Source organism: Danio aesculapii, chromosome 4 (assembly GCF_903798145.1).
Source record: "Danio aesculapii chromosome 4, fDanAes4.1, whole genome shotgun sequence".
Classification (NCBI taxonomy): Eukaryota; Metazoa; Chordata; class Actinopteri; order Cypriniformes; family Danionidae; genus Danio; species Danio aesculapii.
The window spans coordinates 9,623,557-9,634,705 of record NC_079438.1 but is presented as its reverse complement, the minus strand read 5'-3'; the positions used below and the strand labels follow the sequence as shown (position 1 = coordinate 9,634,705).

The 11,149-nt window shown below is 39.4% G+C and overlaps 2 non-coding genes across 2 annotated transcripts; both read left to right on the top strand.

The window, feature by feature from the left end:
• The first annotated feature begins 4,159 nt into the window (after positions 1-4,159).
• Positions 4,160-4,231, top strand: trnag-ucc (transfer RNA glycine (anticodon UCC)). The gene has a single exon. It is a non-coding gene; the product is annotated as a tRNA-Gly (tRNA).
• Positions 4,232-5,227: 996 nt separating this feature from the next.
• Positions 5,228-5,299, top strand: trnag-ucc (transfer RNA glycine (anticodon UCC)). Its single transcript has one exon. It is a non-coding gene; the product is annotated as a tRNA-Gly (tRNA).
• Positions 5,300-11,149: the final 5,850 nt, after the last annotated feature.

Genomic DNA, 11,149 nt, shown 5'->3' with positions numbered 1-11,149 from the left:
TTTTTGTTTAGTTTTTTTGCCACTTACTCTTGCAGTCATGACTTATTGATACATCTCTCCCACGTTTTTTACTTTACACTATATCTAATCTCTCTCTCTCTCTTACACACAAACCTTTAATATAAAAATTTAAGACAATTTTGAGAGTTTTTTTTTATCCAGTTCATGATGACGTGCATGTCTACAACACATTACTTCCTATTAATATCTGAGTCCAAATCTCATCCTCATAATTATGACCTCTTTTCTATTTATACAACTTCATAGGCTTATACAGGGTTTCTTTTTTTTTTTTTTATATATATATGAACTGTCGTCTCTTATTATCTGTGTTCCAAGTTTCCTGCCATTCTTTAGCAATATCTTCAGTAATAATATTTAATTAACCTTTACTTACAGAAGCATTAAAGTGGTAGTTCACATACAAATTACAATTCTGTCATTTACTCATCCTCTACTTGTTCCAAACCTGTTTGAGTTTCTTCTGCTGAATGCAAATAAAGAGAATACAGGAGCATACAGGTGTTGCTAGGCGGTTGCTAGGCGGTTGCTAAGGTGTTGCTAGGCGGTTGCTAAGGTGTTGCTAGGTGGTTACTAAGGTGTTCCTATGTGGTTGCTAAGGTGTTTAAACTCTAAACTAATAATATGTGAGGATTTCAATGCACATAGCTCATTGTGGGGAGGTTCAAAAACAGATAGCAATGGGGGTATCATAGAAGAGGTAATGGATGATAAACAATTAGTGTGTTTAAATGATGGAAGAGCCACAAGATATGATGTTACTCATGGTGAGGAATCAGCAATTGATCTTACTTTTGTTACACAGCAACTGGCAGGAACGTGTGTATGGGAAGTAAGCAGTAATACAATGGACAGTGATCATTATCCAATTTGGACAAAATTAAGAAATCAAAATGTCATTTTAGAAGATAATTGGGCTATAAGATGGAAAACGAGAAAAGCTAATTGGGAACTGTTCAGTTTTAAAGCAAGCTGTAAACTAATTTAGGCCATGCCGAACACGAGTAACAATGTTGAGGAATTAAACAATATGATTACAAGCTTAATACATGAGTCAGCAGAAGCAATAGGTAAAACATCAGGGGCTAGGAGAAAGAACATGGTACCATGGTGGACAGATGAGTGCAGAAGTGCAGTTAAAAATAGAAACAAAATCTTCAAAGTTGTAAAGTTAAATCATACTTTTGACAATTTAATGGAATGTAAAAGAGCACAGGCTAAAACCAAGAGAAACATTAAAGAAGCCAAAAGGAAATACTGGAGAGATTATTGCAGCAATATTGGGACAGAAATACACATTAAGGAGATCTGGGGAATGATTAGAAAGATGGGTGGTGTAAGAATGGAATTTTCTCTACCAATATTAAGAAATAACGCAATTGAAGCAATTACTAATGAAGACAAAGCTGATATGCTTGCAAAAGGTTTTGTAAAGAAACATAGTTCACAGAATCTCTCACATGAGGAGCTAAATAATAGAAATAGGATAATTGAAGAAAATAAAGAAGCTTTGGCGAAATAAGATGTAGAGGAGAGCCCATTAGAAGCAAATTTCACACTGTTTGAATTAAAGAGAGCCCTGATAGGAGTTAAAAACACATCATCTGGGAAAGATGGAATAAGCTACAAAATGATTGAACAACTCTCTGATGTAGCAAAAACCTTAATAATTGATCTTTATAATAAAATTTGGGAACAAGGAAAGTTGCCCTGTGTATGGAAACATTCAGTAATAGTCCCCATAGGAAAACCTGGCAAAGATAAATCAGAGATCACAAGTTATAGACCTATAGCCTTAACATCTAACTTATGTAAACTTATGGAGAGAATGATAGCCAAAAGGTTCATGTATTATTTAGAAAGCAGGGGAATAATTACACATTATCAGAGTGGGTTCTGCAATGGAAGAACAACAATGGATCCAGTAGTAAGTTTAGAAAATGAAATTAGAAAGGCACAAGTAAATAGAGAATCAGTCTTGGCAACCTTTTTCATCATAGAGAAGGCGTATAATATGCTATGGAAAGAAGGTTTGTTAATTAAACTGAGTAAAATGGGCGTAGATGGTAAAATGTTCAGTTGGATTAAAGATTCTTTAATGGGAAGAACTACAGAAGTTAGAATAGGGAACAGGACATCAGGCACATATTCAATAGAAAATGGCACTCCACAAGGAAGTGTGTGTAGCCCAGTTCTTTTTAATATAATGAAAAATGATATTTTTGATGGAGTGGAACATAAGATAAAGAGAACACTATATGCAGATGATGGTGCATTATGGGTAAGGGGCCGCAGTATTGATAACTTAAAGAACAGAATGCAGTCAGCAATTAGTCAGGTTGAAAGATGGGGATGGGGAGTGGGGATTTGATCTATCAGTGGAAAAAAACTCAATTCATCTGTTTTTCCAAAAAAAAAAAAAAAAAAAAAAAACCCGAAATAAACCTTAAACTATATGGACAACATTTTAAACAAGTTAGTGATATAAGATATCTAGGGGTATGGTTTGACTGTAAGCTTACCTTCAAAAATCACGTTCAGAATATGATAGATACATTTTTAAGAAAGCAATTAAAGTAAGCAAGCAATTAATATACTAAAATGTTTGGCAGGATATAATTGGGGGGCAACAGGGTCATCTTTGAAAAACATATACATTGCCATAGTTCGTTCAGTATTTGATTATGGAAGTGTTGTGTATAAATCAGCAGCAAAAACCACATAAGCTGAACTTGACAGGATGCAGGCCAAAGCACTTTGAATATGTTGCGGAGCTTTTAGAACCTCTCCAATTCCAGCACTGCAGGTTAAAACAGGCGAGATGCCATTAAATCTCAGGAGATTACAACTCTCTTTATCATATTGGGTAAATCTAAAAGGACAAGAAGCTACACACCCCACAAAAATGGTGTTAGACGAATTTTGGGAATATGGTCGCACTAATAGTAGTAGATTCGGATGGAACAGTAGCAAAGAGGCTGAAGATATGAGGATCAGTACTATCTCTTGCAGCAAAAATAACTATATGAGTACAATTCCCCCATGGTTGTTTTGTTTTCCTGTAGTAAATCTGGAAATAAAGAATGTAATTAAGTCAAAAGGAGAATGCCAAAATGTTAAGCAGTATTTAGCAATAATGTATAATGAAACAGTACAAATATATACAGATGCATCAAAAGAATCAACTGGTAAAACTAGAGCGGCAATATACATTCCCAAATATAGAACTAAAATACAAAAAAAAATTTCAAACCACTTTTCAGTCTGGGAATCAAACCCGATCTTATGCATGACAGGCAGACATACTGTCCACTATACTAATGAGTATCTGCAGGGTTAGGTCATCTGTTCTCCCCCCACACAGATCAGCAATGTAATCCAGTCCTGACAGCATTGTCTGCAGCGCTGGCATGAAAGACCTTGGCTGACAGCAAGAGGAGGGTAGAAAACTGGGCTTGGACAGTTTTTCTTCATCAATAATCCTTGCTTCTTCATCAGTCTTCGACTGGTCATCAGCAGTAACTTGAATGGTGCATCACACAGGAGAACGTTATTAGCATGTTTTGCAGCAAACAAAGCACACCATTCATTCTTACACATAGCCCAGCTTTTACTCCAGAAAATGTCAGCTTGCCCTTTCATGAGCTGCATCCTGTCAACCCTTGCAATGACATTTAAACCGGGGTAGCTCATTACAGTGAATACTGGGTGGCGGAAGATGAGGACTCCACCACTGCAGAGTGAAATTGAAACCTTCGAACGCTTTATCCAACCTCAACGTCAGAAAGAGATGGGATCCATACTCGACATTTTTTTTCGCCCACACAAAGAACTCCTTGGTTGAAAGCTTTCATTTTCTACACTTGTGTGAGAGGATGTCCACAAGCGTTGGTAATATAGTGGTGAGCATAGCTGACTTCCAAATAGATTCCCAGCCAATGTATTCCTTTTGGCTGCCGTAATATTACATGGCCAGGCGCCACTCTTGTGAAGATGTCCCATGACAGGAGGGTAGATCAGTGCATTTTGAGATGGTTGGGATCCAAATGCTGGACATGTTTTTCAGTGCCGAACCAAGACAAAGAGGGCCTTGGTTGAAAGCATTCTTTTGAGCTCTTCTGGCAAGAGGCGTTTGCAAGCGTTGGTGGTATAGTGGTGAGCATAGCTGCCTTCCAAACAGTTGACCTGGGTTCGATTCCCGGCCAACGCATTTCCTTTGGCTGCTGTATATATCACTTAGTCAGTTGCCACCCTTGTGAAAAGGCAACAGCCAAAGAGTAAAAGACAAAGGAGGGCCTCCCCGTCAGAGAATCGAACCCCGGTCTTCCACGTGACAGGCGGAGATACTGTCCACTATACTAACGAGGATCTGCAGAGTAAAAAACCCGATCTACCCCCACACAGATCAGCAATGTAATCCAGTCCTAACAGCATTGTCTGCAGTGCTGGCACTAAAGACCTTGGCTGACAGCAAGAGGAGGGTAGAAAACTGGGCTGGGACAGTTTTTCTTCATTAATAATCCTTGCTTCTTCATCAGTCTTGGACTGGTCATCAGCAGTAACTTGAACAGTGCATCACACAGGAGAACGTCATTAGCATGTTTTGCAGCAAACAAAGCACGCCTTTCATTCTTACACATTGCCCAGCTTTTACTCCACAAAATGTCAGCTTGCCCTTTCATGAGCTGCATCCAGTCAACCCCTGCAATGACATTCAAACCGGGGGAGCTCATTACAGTGAATCCTGGGTGACAGAAGATGAGAACTCCACCACTGCAGAGTGAAATTATCGACCTCCCTTTTTTTGGGTGAGGTTGTACCTTCGAACGCTTTATCCAACCTCAACATCAGAAAAAGATGGGATCCATATTCATCTTTTTTTTTCGCCCACACAAAGAACTCCTTGGTCGAAAGCTTTCATTTTCTACACTTCTGTGAGAGGATGTCTACAAGCGTTGGTAATATAGTGGTGAGGATAGCTGGCTTCTAAGTATATTCCCAGCAAATGTATTCCTTTTGGCTGCCGTAACATTACATGGCCAGGCGCCACTCTTGTGAAGATGTCCCATGACATGAGGGTAGATCAGTGCATTTTGAGATGGTTGGGATCCATATGCTGGACATGTTTTGCAGTGCCGAACCAAGACAAAGAGGGCCTTGGTTGAAAGCATTCTTTTTGAGCTCATCTGGTAAGGGATGTCTGCAAGCGTTGGTGGTATAGTGGTGAGCATAGCTGCCTTCCAAGCAGTTGACCCGGGTTCGATTCCCGGCCAATGCATTTCCTTTGGCTGCTGTATATATCACTTAGTCCGTTGCCACCCTTGTGAAAGGCAACAGCCAAAAAGTAAAAGACAAAGGATGGCCATCCCGTCAGGGAATCGAACGCCAATCTACCACATAACAGGCGGAGATACTGTCCACTATACTAACAAGGATCTGCGAAGTAAGAGAACCCGTTCTCTCCCCACACAGATCAGCAATGTAATCCAGTCCTAACAGCATTGTCTGCAGCACTGGCACTAAAGACCTTGGCTGACAGCAAGAGGAGGGTAGAAAACTGGGCTTGGACAGTTTTTCTTCATTAATTAGCCTTGCTTCTTCATCTTTATTGGTGACCATAGCTGGTTTCCAAGCAGAGGCCAGTTGCACGTAGGTGTAGATCGCTAGCCAGTAGGAACAAGGGTAGGCGGGACAAGTAAAATACACAAAATTATGGGTTCGGATCCCGTCTCGGCCACAAATAATATACAACGAATTTTTATTTGCTCTTCATCTAGACACACTTTAAGAACAATTAACATAAAATAAATTATAATTTTGCATAAAGATACAATAATTTTAGAACCCTACAACAAGCTGTGCTTGTGTCTTTATATATTCATATAAATAAATTAATGCTAACAAGAATTTATCTATTCAATCATTTACTGTGTGGAATTTATGAAATGTGATCTAAATATAGATTTGGAATATAACATATAGGGTGTATTTGATTCTGTTTGATACTGTTTATTGCTTTGACAATATGCTGTTAAAAGCGCTATACAGTTAAAGGCGCTACACAAACAGCCCCACTCCTTGGTATGGAGCGGCAAGTGCTGAAACACGCAACCAGTTTTATTTGTTGTTGATTTGCATGTTGTTTCTTTTTTAAAGTGTCTTTTATTTTTTAAATCTCTCAAATTAGGCTATTAGGAGATATTAGTTCAATTATGCGCAGTAGGCTATTGACCAACACCCCCTGCATACAGTTTAGGCTACACACTGCAGGTCTACAGTTCTGATGTGTTATGAATTGTTTTAGATGACAGTGAGACTTGCTATATTTAGTTTTTATTGTAAAATATACATTATACTCCAGTACAAAGTGAAATAATATTTATTAATGGCCATTTGCAGCGTATAGCCGTTAAGCTTAAATAGTCGAAGTATGTTTTTATGAATATTAAAACAAATTACAAAACAACCAACTTTTCTGTATATTTTTATCAAACAAAAAATGCAATTGTATTTTGGTTTTAATTTGATTAGAAATGTAATAGCCGTTTAGGCAACACTACTTTTACATAGCATTGGCTCTGATTGCGTTTTTACAGATATCCTAGATAGACTTTTTGGCTGAAAAACATTACCTGTTCATTTCAGTGCTGTATTTTGACATTTCACAAGGGCTTCAGCTGGTACCGGCCTCAATTTCACAACTTGATGTTTATGTGGCGTCTACATATCGATGTCTGGATGACAGCGAGAGCGAGATGAAACCTCAGATTCAATGTGCAGCTGCACAGTTTCTGCAAATTTTGACTATAGGCTCATCTAAATTTAAATATTGCCGAAATATTGCTAGACAGACGAAGTAACTTTCGATTTTGGAAGAGAGCTGCTTAAGTAATGAAAGACACAGTTGGTGGATATACTTATAGGCCTATTCATTATTGATTTATTGAACGCACAGTAATTAAATTTAAAAAAGAAAGGCATAACTTCGGAAAAAGTGCTCACTGCTGTTTCCACGATTTCTGTGGTTGCTTTGTTTCTCTGCCATTTGCTTGTCAGTGGTGCAGCATTGCTAGATTACTTTTGTTTTAATCAGAGAATAAGATTAGGACTTCATTCATTCATTTTCCTTTCAGCTTAGTCCCTTTATTAATCCGGGGTCACCACAGCGGAATGAACCACCAACTTATCCAGCACGTTTTTACGCAGCCGATGCCCTTCCAGCCGCAACCCATCTCTGGGAAACATCCATACACACTCATTCACTACAGACAATTTAGCCTACCCAATTCACCTGCACCACAGGACTGTGGGGGAAACCGGAGCACTTGGAGGGAACCCACGTGAATGCAGGAAGAGCATGCAAACTCCACACAGAAACACCAACCGACTCAACCGAGGCTCAAACCAGCAACCTTCTTGCTGTGAGACAACAGCACCACCTACTGCGCCATTGCATCACCACAAGATTAGGCCTATTGTAACGTGGAGACTGACACGGAGGGATCCATTATGCAGTATTTATTAGTCACAGTCAAACACAAACATCCAATACGCACTAAAGTGCGAACACACATCACCAGTAATCAATAATGGTCTTGGGGCTGGCGGCTGGCAGACACAGAGTGATTTACCAGGCGTAGATCAGTGACAGGCGGTGTAGTTCAGAATCCGTTAGACAGGCTTGGGTCGAGGGCAGGCAGCGTGGTTCAGAGTCCGTGAATAAAGCAAGGGTCGGGGGCAGAAGGGATGGCTGACGTGAAACTGTTGTTTCGACACAGTGTCGAGATCCTGAAGCGCAAGTGTTTCGAAACACTGTACCGAAGCATGATCCGAAACACCCAGGTCACGTGACTAAAGTGTTTCGAAACACCTGGTCACGTGACTAAAGTGATTCAAAGCATCGATCAGTTCAAAAGCGTTTCGAGACTTGGAGAATCTGCATTTGACTGATAGGGTCAAATTTAAGCTTTTGTTATGTATGGCCTAGTGGACTGTGCGTGTGCATGTTGTTATAGACTTCAGATGACTTGTCATCTTGAATCCCGACTTGTACAAATACTCCAAAATCGTGATTTTATGTATTTTAATCATGTTACTGTTATGGTGTACTCTAGATACGATACAGCTGCTGATACGCCATCAATTTAGCATCATTTTTGTAACTGTAAAACAATAATTAATATTTTACAGTACTGTGATGGTTGGGTTTAGAGTTGTGGTAGACGTTAATAAAATACAATAAATAGGAAATTTAATGAATAATATAAATAATTCTTGTTAACTTCTGTCCACAACTGAATCTGATCTAGCAACAACCCTGTTTTATGACCGAAAAAAGCTATATTTATTCACAAAATGTTTATTCTGATGTCAGACCAATGTTGAAACAAAACGATAAACGAACAAAGCATCTCAAACTGATATTAAAGCATTTCAAAATAACTGCATCAGCCTGGATTCGAATCAACAAACCCCGTATGGAAGTCAGGAACCCTAACCACTCCACTATATCATTTGAGGATTAGAGTTTACAAAGTGGGGTTTAATACCTCAATTTGCTCAACTGTTCTTTGCTGAAACTGTTCCAGTGCAATACATAAAAATGACCACTAGGTGTCACCGTAGAGTGGGGTTTCGAAACGTTTCGAAGCTTCGACACATTTGCTTTAACTGTTTCACGAAGCCTCACATTGTCCACCACTAGTGGGCAGGCAGAAGGCAACTCAGAGTCAGAAACAGTCCAGGGTTGTTCTCAGAAGATCAGACAGGAAAGACCGCTCAGTAATGCTGGCCAGAGCTAAACAAGACTTCGCAATGAACTGGTGTTTGAGTGTGGCTTATATAGGAAGCGTGGGTCGTAACTAGATTCAGTTCAGGTGTGTGCACAATCAGTTTAGATGGATGATGTAATGCTTAAAAGTCCGGGGATGGTGACCTCTGCTGGCCAGCGAGGGGAATGACTGGGACCGAGTCGGTAACACCTATATAGTCAATTTTAGTTATTTAGCGTAATGTATAGTTATTTAGTTCAATCAGTGTAATTTATAAATATATAAATTATTTTTGTGCTTTTTGGATTTAGGCATAGGCTGAGTATAAAACTTAAGATTACTTGTAAATACAAAAGATTATGCGGTTTAGTGGTTTTTTTTTGTTGATGGTACTGTATTGCATGTTGAATGTTACAATTGCAAAGATTTTTATTAAACAAGTGCACTAGCACAAGATATTTTTGTAGGTATAAAAATATAAAAAGTATCATTCTCATATTCTTGCCTTATTTATCTTTAATGTAAATATAAAATACTATGCAATGCGTTGTTCACCTAAGAAAAAAAGGCGCACCAAGTCAAAAAGTTAGTCTAGAGCCCTGTTTTGGATAGATTAAGTGATAGTGTGTGTGTGCATTTTAATAACATTGACACTACTTTTAAGATTGATTAAAGTAGGGATGCTAACGATTACTATATTATACGATATTATTTTTTGTCGGTAACCCTTTAAACCTGATAGACCTTATCGATAACTGATTAAGCATGAGCATTTAATAAGTTATGCTTTGCGCTATGAGACACGTCCACGATTTCACACATTACATAATAAAGTGTGTGCAGTTTACTTTACCTTATGGAGTCGTACACTCTCTTGATTTTGCATATTGGGGACACATAAAACCCTGTTATGCACAGATCTCATTTATGTCCACTGGTGCTGCCGTTAATCCGCAGGTCCAACACAATCTCACGGCAATTCGTAACTTTTTGATTTAGTGGCTAATTCATACGATCTAATTCGTACAATTTAGTACGATTTGCTCATCCGCCAATGACAGTTGGGTTTAGGGGTGGGGTTGGGTGCCACGCCTCCTTTTTAAAATCGTGCAATTTCGTACGACTGATCTCGTACGAATTAGCCACTAAACTGTCAAAACGTAAAATACTTACATTTTCTCGTGAGATCAGGCTGGCAGGTCAAGTAATCAAAAAGTAGGCTACATGGCGTTTAATTATGGGCAGGTTAATAAGACCTGATAATAATAATACCACAGGTTTTGCAAACTTTAATTACTTCCTCTAAAATATTAGTGTTTCAAGCTATATTATCTTTTTATAGACTGGCATAGGCCTAAACAGGCATTACGGTCAGATATTTAGAGTTTATATAAAAACGAGCGCTTACCTCATTTCACTGTGATCATTATGAGGAACATATTGCATATTCGGGTAATTCTTAGGTAGCCTAGTAAATAATGTATTTTATTAATGGATTGTTTATAAGGACTAAGCTATTAACTAAGCTATTAACGAGACGAGATGGCGGCGCGTTCGGTTCGCGAGGCTCAGTGTCTCTCCAGTTTCTGCAATTTTGCAGTATTATTCCTGCTCATTTCGGGTCTGTTCGTGCAGAACAGCAGTGCCTTTACATCGTACACCCGACAGGACATCTTGGATATTGGATTGTGCATTCCGGACAGTTTTATTAACAATCTTCGACTCATCCCTGAGATCGCCAGAACACCCGGGCCTGAGAGCCCTACCCGGCCGGACGTAAGTGCTCGGAGGCGGCGCAGAGAACGTAAACAAAGACAGGGGAAGCGCGGTGGGCTAAGAGCTAAGCTAAAGCTAACACCACACCGGCTCTCTTTACCCAGCATCTTTCTCGCCAATGTACGGTCAATGGTGAACAAAATGAATGAGATTCGACTGCGCGTCAACCACAGCAAAAGATTATGGAACTGTAATGTCATGATTTTCACAGAAACATGGCTAAACAGCGGGATACCAGACAACGCTATATCGCTAACAGAGCATCAAACATTCCGAGCAGACAGAACGGCGGATGACTCCGGTAAGACCAGAGGCGGAGGATTATGCATTTATATTAACAAAGCTTGGTGCACAAACTCTGTCGTCGTTGGGAGACATTGCTCTGTTAACCTGGAATTTCTAATGGTTAAATGTAGACCGTTTTATCTGCCACGGGAGTTCACCTCCACCATAATAACTGCTGCTTATATTTCTCCCGACGCTGATGCCAAGCTTGCTATGAATGAACTTCATGCAGCCATCAGCAAACAACAGACTGCTCACCCGGAGGCTGCTTTTATTGTTGCAGGGATTTTAATCAC